Below are 11,350 nucleotides of genomic sequence, written 5' to 3' on the forward strand. Positions count from 1 at the left end.
GATTCTCTGCTGCTCTATTCCTATCTTCTGCATATCCAGTTTCCAAGGGAGAGCTGTAAAGGGTTATCTTGAGGGGAGATCTCCCCTACTTCACTGGGTCTTTCCTGACTAGAAATCTAAGTGGATTTTGAATGTAAACTTTCTTCAAAAACATCAGGAATTATTTTGCAGAATATTCTGAAGCAATCCTCTTACCCACATAACTCACTTTGGTTTTTTGTTTCATTTGGTCATGTTGATCTATTATTACCTATTAGACACTAGTATCTAATATGAATACTGGATTGCTTTAAAAATAAAAAGTGTCTTACTCCTTGTATATCAGTATAGAGGGTAAATAATTCCTGTTAATAACTTGTACCAAGTGACCTGGCTGCATTAGTAAAGCCCTCCCCCCTTCCCTGCCCCCCCTAGACCCTCGAGAAAAGATTTTAAAAATGAAGTTGCTCAACTCTTCTATTTCTGATCATATAGGTAGAAGTGAGAGTGTAATTTGACACAGATAGTAAGTAAACAGTTTTTCAAGCTTCTGCTACTAGGGCTGTAGAGTTGCAATTGATAAGCTTCAAACAGATTTTGAAAGCCTGAAGTATAATCAATTCAGAGTTGAACTCAAGGTTAGAAGCAATAGATTATAAAGGCAAGGTATGGTGGCAGATAACACCGAGCAAATGTTTATTCTGTTCTTTAATCGTAGATGAACTACTGATTTTTAAAAACATGAAAGTACATCATGAGCCTACCGTAAAAGAAAACAGGAGCAGAATATTAGTAAAATACTCAGATGATACCAGATGGAGAAAAAAACTGTAAATGTTAGAATGGGCTAAGAAATAACTACAGAAATCAGATGCTTGAGTAAGAAATGAACAGATTTGATTTGCCATAGATCATTGCAGTTTATATGCTGTCATTCTTCTATGGAAGGATAGTTAGAAACTAGAAAATACAGGAGGATGGCAGCAATGTCATAGCTTAGGTATGTTTATTCAATGTTCTGGCAATGAAATAAATACAGCGCAACTTGGGGTTGTAGGTGTAGAAGGTAGTGATCAAAACTGGTCATTGAATTGATATTCAGCACTCAGGTATTATATTTGAATAATATGGACAGACTAGAAAATAGATGCAGAGGGAAGACTAAGAATTCAATTAGTACTTTGTATAGTATATTAGTAGAGCCATGAATAGGGAATTTAGTTTTTTCAAACCCTCAAAGAGTTGACGTCTCCCTGCAGAGAATTCAAGGTAAATGTCAACACATACTTGATGTACACAAGCATTAGTGAGTAAAGTGAGCAGTTAAATGGTGATATAATAGAGACTGACAGGTTGTAGTCAGGAAAGGGAAACTTTCCTACTCCGCTGATAATGAACTCTATTAGACTGCAAAGGTGGAGGCAGCGGGACCACCTTCTCAGATACAGCAGCAGTTTGGCTGGAGGATGAGTAAATGCACAGTTGAGATCAGTCTTGTTTTGGCATGTAATACAGCTAGACGAATCAATGATTATTTTTTCACAGTTCTAGCATCTATGATGTCACTCCTGTAAAAATATTTCATTATAGAAAAACAGATAAAAAACTCTCCTCTAATATATTTCTTCAGTGTACTGCAGGGGTGGAAAGTCACCATGCTGAGCTGTCAAGAGTCCTGGAGAGTAAAACTTTCCTTTACTATACATCATAGGCAATGGCAGGCCATGATGTGGGCTGCAATTGTAATTAGGTTTTATAGCATGTGTATCTGTGGTCTTTTTACAATCTATTGCCAGAACGTACTATTTTAAGAGGTGAGCGTGTGCCTGTTGAGGATTGATCTGAGCTCACCAGCTAGGGTCTTGCATGCTACCAAACAGCTGTCAGAACAGAGAATTCAGTGCCAGTCCTGTACTGAATTTCATGCAAGCGGCCCCTGAGCCCTGTTTATGGATCTGCCTGCACAGAGCTCGCTGGGGGATTCAAGCAGGCATCAGGTTGTTCCTTGTAGCTGTTTTTCATTGTGTGTTAAGTGAGATGGTCCATCTTGGAGGCCAGGTACAGGCTGGTGGCTTACTGATGAAATACTCTGTTGCCAGGATCCTTGGAAATGCCAGAAAGATGATGATGTTTCTATATTTTCTTAAATTCTTGCTTTGAGTCAGTTTCCCAAATGTTTAGAGAGCCATATCCTGCAGGACAGTGCACTGTTTCTGGCTCAGCTTTTTCAGTGTCCTCCTTTCTGGACCTCAGGAGCAGGCAAGCTGGGTGCCTCCAATGCAGAGCTTCTCCTGGGGCAATAATAACCCCAAAAGCAGTGGGAGGGAGGATGGAGCAGCCTTTGCCTCAGCCGTGTATGGCTGGGGCTCCCCCAAACCAAGGCTGCCTTCATCCTCTCCTGCTGTTCTGTCCTACGTACTGCAAGAGTTTTATTATAGGAGAGTTTTGTTAATAATGCACAATGATCCCAGTTTTGGGGACTATCAGATTCTATCAATTAGTCAAAAGTCCTGCTTTTATAATTCAGTCTGATATCCAGAGAATGGCTATATTTCAAGATCATGTCCCACACTGAGAGAAACAACCATTTCAGACTATTTCTTTGTTATCTTTAAGATGCTCCAAAGATGCTCTGTGGCCAGACAGCAATAGAAATGTGCATGAGGGATGGGTCATCCTGGTTTGAACTGTGGTTCCAACGGTCTTGGAAAAAGCGAGACCTATGTCAAGTCTTCAGGTGTAATTTCAGTATACTTGGCTGATATAATCCATCTTAAAATTATAGCCCTCTCCTCTGCACCAGTTTCATAGATCACCAGCATGCCTTTCAGATGGATGTCTAGATTGCATCTCCACTTGAACGGATTAAAGAAAACCCCAGAACTGTGTTTCTCACCAGCCAGTTCCTTTACACTTCTCTTTGTAATTTCCATGCTTTTGGTGTTGCCCTCTCTTTAAGAACATCCTTTTAAAATACACTGTATTAATGGAAGGCTCTTGACAATGTTAGTTCCTTTCAAAACACCATTTCATCTGCAATATAGTAGAGAAACAGAGTTACAGTAAATCATTGGACATGTTTGACCTCTAAATAACTCAGAACTTTCAGAAAATTGTATGGGGTGAGGAGCAGCCTGCTGCTTGCACGCAGGTGAAACACTTTTTGCAAAAGGAATAGTGATGCCAGTTTTTAGCAGCTGGTTCAGGAACTGCTGCTCAAATAGCTCTAGGTTTGTTAGAAACAATGTGTCTGTACTGAGTCTCTGCTAACTTCATATTACCAGGCTTGACAAGTGCTAGGGGAGCTACTCTGACACAGTGAAAACCACCTTGACTAAGCAATGGACAAAAGACAAAACTAAGATTCTGTATCTGATCACTTTACATTTAAGCATTTGAAAAGCCAGTTTGAATCCTGAGGTGGTTGCTGAGTTCAGCTTACTTCAGCTGTGGGCCTGAGTTCAGGTTCTGCAGGATGCGATAGAAAGATGACAAAGTTTTCACTCAAGAGTGCTTTCCTTCGGCTTTGTACTGTCTGACTCTGTTGCAACAGTACAGTAATAAATCAGCTCAGAAGGCTTATACATACAGCTTGTGTCTTGAAAAAGCTTACTGTTTGTCATGTGCAAAACAGGAAACGTGTAATGGTATGAACCCCAGAGGAGCCGATCCAGGGCAAACTCTCCTGACCTTGCAGAAAACACATCCATCCCAACCTCGCAGTGAAATGGAAACATACAAGTTAACCACAGAAGTTAAGAAATATCCTCGTCTGCATTGTAGTGCTTTAACGTGGAAAGTTTTTCTCATGAGAAGCTGAGCAATGAATAACGCAGCCTGTAAGCTGATGCCACCACGCAACTCTCTTCATGTTGTTTTTCTTCTTCGAAGCAACACCATACCCCAGTTTGTTTTCATTTTGCCAGCAAAGTGGTATTTTGGAGTGAATGACATACTTTCAGATTTATGCAATATTAGATATTGCTGTCCCCAAAGACTAAGAAAAATGTAAATACCGAGGAGGGAGAGACATGATTCAGATAAACCTGAGCAGGCAAAAGTTAGATCATCAGTTAAAACCGAGTAGCAATTTGACTGAGAACAGATATTTCGCTCCAGAAATGATATCTTCCGGACCAGACCGATGCTCCATGATATGTAATTTTGCACCTGTCAGAATGAACACAAGGCATTCTCAAAACCAGGTGATACTTCACTCTTGTTCTGTACAGGTATAACAACAGGATCCAAATCATGGTCCTAGTGATAGCTCAGGCCATGTCCCTTAAAATACCAGGCCAAGGTTTTATTTCATATTAAACTAGAATTCGGGGAGGAATATGCTATTTGAACCTCCAGAAGCTATATTCTACTTTTCATATAAGCTCATAATTACAAATAATTCTTTCCAAATGGCCTGAAAATAGATTTAAAGTTAGAAACCACGTAAACTTTGGAAGTTTTATGTATCCCAACTATAAAGCCTACTGCATAGAGATGTGCTAAATATTTATGGACAGACTAGTATTAATATTTTCCTTTAAAATTCTGGTTGTTTCAGTAGTGTGTGTCTTCACCTACTGATTGAAACAATATTACTTTAGCAGATATTTTTTTTAAGGATACTTTTAGCCTTTCTGTTAAATACAACCCTGAAGTTATTCAGTGCAACATAAACATTTAGCTCTGCAGTTTAGTCTGTAAACACTTAAACTTTGGAATGTTTATCTAAAATGGCCAGACGCCCAAAACATGCAGAGCTGATCTGTTTACAGTGTTAACAAGGAGCAGAAAATAAGGAGATTTACTCACATGAAAGTGAAGAAGAAGACCAAAAAAAAAATCTCATAATTGGCTCCCATTAACAATTAGGTTCATTTTTGTTTCAGTTCTGAGTTCCCTTGGCATTTGTTTGCCCGTTGTGAACTAGTTTCAGAAGAGAATTGGTTGTGATTAAGACTGCTGCTGGAATCTCCATGTAAATGCAGGTCCCAGTGAAAGGAGGGAAGGGGCCCGGGGTGATTCAGGTAATACTGCTTTTCTATTTTTACTTTTATTTTTAAAAAGACTCACTGTGGTATGTCAAGCTGGAAAAACCCAGAAGTTTAGGAGTTGCTTCATGAGCACCAAAGTCTTAACTACCATAAAAACGCAATTCCTTTGAGAAGGGAGGAGCCCCTGTCACACAGATGTGACTGTAACCTCATGGTTTTGTCTTCGTGCTACTACTAGTAAGCCACCATACCTCTAGACAAGTAAGCAAGACCGCTCCTCAGTTTTTGGTTACTTAATATTTCCATGGAACTCTGCTAGCTGTTGTAAAGAGCTTACTTTTGTGTAGGAAGTATAAATGTTCTTTCAGCTAATTTTTTGTCTTCCTTCAATGCACTGAGATGCTGAGTCCAAGATAATCCGGAACTTGATTCATATCATCATCGGATTAGCTGTTGAAATCGTCCAATCAAGTCAGAAGGATACTGGCCACTTCCCATAGAAGGTAAGCAGCAGAAACAGTAATGGTCCAAACAATGGCTCCAAAATACTAAATTAACATTTTCATAGTTTTCAAAAGAAAGTTTGGTTCATGTTGTGATGAAAGAGCAAGTGAAATCAGGAGGATCTTACTGTATACAAGTTAGTTCAGTTGATATTACAATCACACAATATTTTAATGAAATTACAATGTAGAAGAAATAGGATTCCCCTCCCAACCCACAGCAGGGGTTAACTGAACAGCTGCTGTTTGATAAGCTCTGACTACAACATCAGGAAAGAACTCAAACAAGTTTTACAGTTAAACGTTTATTTGCCAGCAGAGGGGAACTATATAGTTATCGGACATAATTCTTTTCAATGTGTTTAAAAGTAATTACTCTCATAGACGTTTCATAGCTGTGCCCATAGATATAATTGCTGTAATGATACAAACGGCCACTTGAATTCTCCAGTGCACTTCTAGTGATTGGGTGGCTGATATTACCCCATGTTTTGATCTGCTAAATACCCTGAGGTGACTTTATTTTCAAAACCTTTTCCGTTCTTGCTATTAGTGCAATGATAGTTGCACAGCAGGGACACAGTCACTTCATTTGAAACTGAATATTCACGTTGATAAAGCTCTGGTAGACAGTAAAAGGACTCCCTCTATTGGCAAATCTGTGTGTAACGATCAGATAAAATTATTCCGTACGTTTATCTTCCTAGGATACTTGAATTTTGTGAAATCTCAGCAGTTCAGTTAAACGCAGTTGAGATTAAGCAAACAAACAGACAAAACCAACTAGCCACAATCTGCAACTGAACTGTCAACTTTGACTCCTCGTAATTCTGGTCTATTTATATCTGAGCTTCATGTACAATGTTTTCTATTAACACATTTTTCACTCCCTGCTATAGTATTAAATTAAAATTGAAGGAAGCAGGAATTTCAGGGGCTTATATTTGTAGGTGTTAAGTATTTGTGAAGGTGAAATAGCACAACTATTTAAAGAAAAGAAAAAATGTCTTTCCCTATTTCCAGGAGAGGGCTCTGATTCACCATGTAATAATGTGTTTTTAATAGGTTGAGGATCTGAATCTTACATGTTAGCACTGAGCTGTCATTCCTTTGCACTTTGAGCCACTTCAGATAACAGGTTTTGCTGATGGCAGCTGCTTTGTAAAAATTGACAAAGTTGCTTTTTTTTCTGTATTGGTCCTAAATATGCAAATGAAAGTCTAGCTCAGGATATACTGAGGCTCCCTCCCTTACAGCTTCAACTAAAGGAAGTTTGCAGGGCTTAAAGTTAGGGTGAGAGGTGCAGAACAAAAGAAAAAAAGCATCTGAGGCCAACTCTAACCATCTAGGACTGGCCGAGTTGGAGAGAGAAGGAAAGACAGAAGAATTCCTTGGCAAGGGTGAATTATCATCACACCTGAGCCTGTGTTTTGCACATGCTCCCCTGGCTCCATGTGCAAAGCTGCAGTGAAAGGACACTGTTGGGTTCCGGGGTGAAGCTGCAGAGCAAATGTGTGCGATGCAGCGCGGCCGTCTGATACTGTACAGCTGTGCTGCTTGCTTGCCACCAGGAGACTCTCTCCTCCTGCAATTTAAAGGCAAGGAAAGAAGTACTGATTCAAAGTATCAGCTAAGTAGGCAATTACTGGAAAAACTCCCTAACTTTAGATCTGAATTTACCTTCTTCCCTTTATACAAATACTGCCTCATTGCTGTCAATACCGAAAACATAAAACTGATTTTATTCATTCTCAGTTAAATGTAGTGTCATCCAGCTCTCTCAGGATCTGGTCCCCAGTCCGTGGTTAGGGTGCTTACCTGGGAGGCCGGGACACTTCTGAAAGGCAATCTTTCAGTGCTTCGTTTTCTTAATGGTTGCAGAATATTTTGAGCAATCTTGGGTAAAAGATCATCTGTGCTAAAGATGGCTTAAATTACACGGTCTTCCCTGAAGATGGGAAAGGTCCTGGGTGAGTCAAGGCTGAGTCAGGGGAAGACTATGCTACTTCTACCTATGCGACCTAGTTTTTCATGTTCCAAGAGCTATGCCCCAAAGAAGTGTTTTGCCGCAGCAGGAGGCTGCTGCAGTGGAGGCACGGTTTGAGGAGGTGCTGACCCATATCATTACTGAGGTGAAGGAGTCCCTTAGAGCTTGCTATGCACAGATGACCCCCACGGGCATTAGATTCAATGATCAGAAGGTCTGACAAGTTATACTTTCAACTACAGTTGGAACTTTGAGGTTTGGTAGTCTTGGGAATTTTATATTAAGCTTTTCAATTTTGACTGATAATTACAAAGAAGAATTTTACATGTAGGATATGTACCTTTATGTAAACAATATAATATAATATAATGGAATACAGCAAGTGCTAGAAAAACTGTCTTCACTCATATTTTTTTATATATTTTCTCAGAAATTCTGCTGTAAATCAAATGTCCTTCAACTGAAAATGCAAAGGTAATGTTTTGAAATGTGCTGTTGAAATACAGTGTATGGTTGGGTAAGCCTCTTCAGCTTCCTGTGAATTTGTCAGAGAACCTTGCTTTTCTTCTGCCCAAGAAGAGGAAATACTCCGCAGAACTACTGACCCGATCTGAAAACTCTCTGTGATACTGCTGAGTGTCAGGCTGCCCAAGTTGCTTCTCTCTCCATTTCCTGGAGACAGCGTGAACAGAAAAGATAAGTATCTGTGTTTATGTCATATTAAGCTCCACCCAGAAACTTTGTGGGGCTGGGAAGTAATACATCATGATGAAGCAGAGTTCAAAATGGCATTGCAAACTGTCACAGTTGACACACAAGAGATAAATGACTGATCTAGAACCTCTTGAAATGGGTCTCCCAGTCACCTGATTGAATTGCATTCAGGAGTACTTAAAATTGCTAGCAAATACTTATCTGTTTTCCCATATTGGAAGCTTAAGCTCTGCAGGTGTATGTGGGGTGTGCATGCCAGGGCCAGCTTGGTCTGTTTCTGTGAGCTCCTTTCCTGTTCTTTAACTCTATTACTAAGAATTAGATGTTAATTGCAGTTCAGAATTCAGTTTTGCACAAGATACAACCCAAAGCAGAAGATCTACACAAACTGTAGAAAATCTGAACTGCAAAGGGCCGAACTAGTGACTTCTATGACTGTGTGCTGCAAGGTGTCAGCCCACCAAAGTAAGCCAGGTTATGTCCACCAAGCAGCAAAACACAAAGCTATCCAATTGTAACACTTATAAAGGAGTTTAATGACAAGTTTCTGTTAATACAAAATGGAAACTAAAGCGCATTTGTTACTCCTTGATGAAACTGTTCGTTTCAAGACTATATTCCGCTGTGTGTGAAGGGTAATGGTTTAGATACAAATGCACACTCAACACTCCATAACTTGTATAGCCTGGAGCGTAGAATTAGCTCTTACCTTAATCTGAATGAATTTAGGAACAGTGTAAGGTGTTTGGATCGACAGCCCCACAGATCAAAGCTCACAGCATGATTGTTTTGGGAAAAATACGAAATACGTGCAAGAAAATTGTTTCAGCAAAACTCCAGTGTAGTAAAGACCTATTCATGTCTAAGGTAGATGCTGTTTGATAACACAGTCTGTACAGTCTGTCACAAATTCTGGTTCAGTTTATGAAATGGCTGTATTGTTGCATTCTTCAGCGTACATCAAGCCATAGGTGCTATCACCTGTATTTCCAGACTAGGGGCCATGCAGAGTCATTAGACATTGCTGTCTCCCATCGCAACACGAATGCACTGGGAAAATGAAGCTGGACTGGAGAAATCAGTCCTGCTAAGCTTGAGTCCAAGCAATGGATTTTAAGCAGTAGAATTTTCTCAGGACTGTAACATAGATTGAGGGTAATGCTACCTCTTAGATACCAGCAGGCCTGGTATGATATGCTAGGGGGTACAAAGAACCTGGAAAGGAACAAGCAGGGGAGACAAATACAAGTACATAATCTTGTCTTGCAAGGATCTGGTTTAACTGAAGGCTCAGTTACGAAGAAGGAAAACAGGTACATAGAAGAATTGCAAACGGCATGATTTGGAAACCACATGCGACAGAAGTATGTATAAAACCTAAGGAATACTCAGGAGTAGTAACAAAACTGAGGAAGGAAAATGAATGCCTTTTGTTGGCTAAAACAGAGTGAAAGCATTTGGCAAACTGTCTTTTCAAAATCTCCATCAACTAACAGGACCATAAAGAAGTGAACTACAACCCAGAATGACTGTGAGAGAACTCCCTTTCTCGTAAGGGAGAGCCGGCAAACAATGCCTGTCGGTTCCGCAGGGCTCAAAGTCAACATAGGCTGTGTGTACGTGCATCTTCAGAGGGTCAGAACCTGATCAGGTTCATGCAGGAAGCCTATGGGGTAACCCGGACCACTCGGGGTCTAGCCCAGTCTCCCTAGACTTCGGGAGTCCTCCCAAAAATGTACCATGGCCTGGCTGCTACTCTAGGGTTTCTAGGTTGCCTGAAAGACAGTGTTAAAATACTTGCAGAGACCTTTTTTTTTTTGTAGTTTCTGCTTGCTTTTAGCATGTGAATTCTCACGTATTTTATCTGTGAGTTTTCACCAGTGGAATATTTTAGTGATGGAAATGAAATGCTGAAAAATGGATATGGAAGAAGGAAGAAGACAGCACCTGTGAAATCAGGGGTGTGGTGGTTGTACTGAATTAACTTACTAGTTTCCATCACTTGGTGCTGGTTTGTGTGCTGTTATGGCACAAATCCACTTGGCAAAGTCTGAGGTTGGAACTGAAGTTTGGAAGGGGCACTAGGAAAATGCAGTGCTTGCAGGAAATGCTGCTGTGATTTTGTGGGTTCTCCCACATAGGCTTCTCTGGTTTAGGTCCAGAGTCAACACCGGCAGAGTGTCAGAAGGCAGTACAACCATGCTCGAGACGATATGCAAACTCTCACCTATCCCGGCACCAAGGATTCTAGGCCTCATTTGCTGCTGCCTTATCCCGGCTGCGACGTCACTGTCTGTAGCCATTTGGTTCGAGATCCTATTACAGAATGACAGTTGTTAGTATGAGTAAAAGTGAACTTCTGTCCAAAGTGCAAGGTACACGAGGTTTAGGGGTTCTACTCTGGCCAAGTACCAGTTTAAATACTAAAACCTTGAAGACTAGAAAAAAATGAGATATTAAAACTTGCTGGTAGGTTTCCTGTAAATTTAGCTGGAGAAAATAATATCCTTGTTTTCCTCTCTTTATCAGCTGCGCAGCATGGCTTCTGTGGTTACCTTAGGATCTGTGTGCTGGAGTGGTTCAACTTCCAGGTTGGGCCAGGTTTCCTAAACTGAACCAACTGAAATCAGTCTCAGAAGGTATGTATACAAGATACATATAACAAATATATGTAATGTAGCATGCTATACTGTATGTTTCTGCATACTTTTCCTCTTGTAAACTCTTAAGGAAAATGTCTGCAGTTACATTCTGCTCTCAAGAGTAGTCAGTCAAATTGTGACATAATATTTACTTCACTAGTAAACTGTTCTAATGTACTTTTGCGATGAAACGTGTTACAAAGACATAGAGGAGAGTCCTGGTCAGAAATTTTAAGGCTTTTAGATCTACTACCCTCCTGGTAGTAATCCATGATACAGCTAAGCTGATGTAACAAGGATCAGAGAAAGCCTGGCTGGAAGTGAAGGGTGGAGAGGAGAGAGTGGCCTTGTCCCTTTTTGGCAGCAGCTATACTGTGAACGTCTCTGTGGGAGTATCAGATGCAATGCAGCTGAAGGTGAACACAAGTGGGCTTTATGTGGAGTTCCTGTTAACACCTCGTTTTATTTTAATAAACTCAAAGGGAAGCAATAATCTAATGTGCAAGTTACATCTAGCTCTGTAACTTTGAA

At 40.3% G+C, this 11,350-nt stretch overlaps 1 long non-coding RNA gene across 1 annotated transcript in view; it reads left to right on the forward strand.

The window, feature by feature from the left end:
* The window catches only part of LOC129783949 (uncharacterized), a 42,173-nt gene extending 31,474 nt beyond the window's left edge, over positions 1-10,699 (forward strand). Inside the window, exons 2-4 of the long non-coding RNA XR_008746156.1 lie at positions 4,869-5,476; positions 7,894-7,937; positions 8,043-10,699. This is a non-coding gene — a long non-coding RNA (uncharacterized LOC129783949). The remainder of the gene's footprint in view (positions 1-4,868; positions 5,477-7,893; positions 7,938-8,042) is intronic.
* Positions 10,700-11,350: the final 651 nt, after the last annotated feature.

Source organism: Falco peregrinus, chromosome 1 (assembly GCF_023634155.1).
Source record: "Falco peregrinus isolate bFalPer1 chromosome 1, bFalPer1.pri, whole genome shotgun sequence".
Classification (NCBI taxonomy): domain Eukaryota; kingdom Metazoa; phylum Chordata; class Aves; order Falconiformes; family Falconidae; genus Falco; species Falco peregrinus.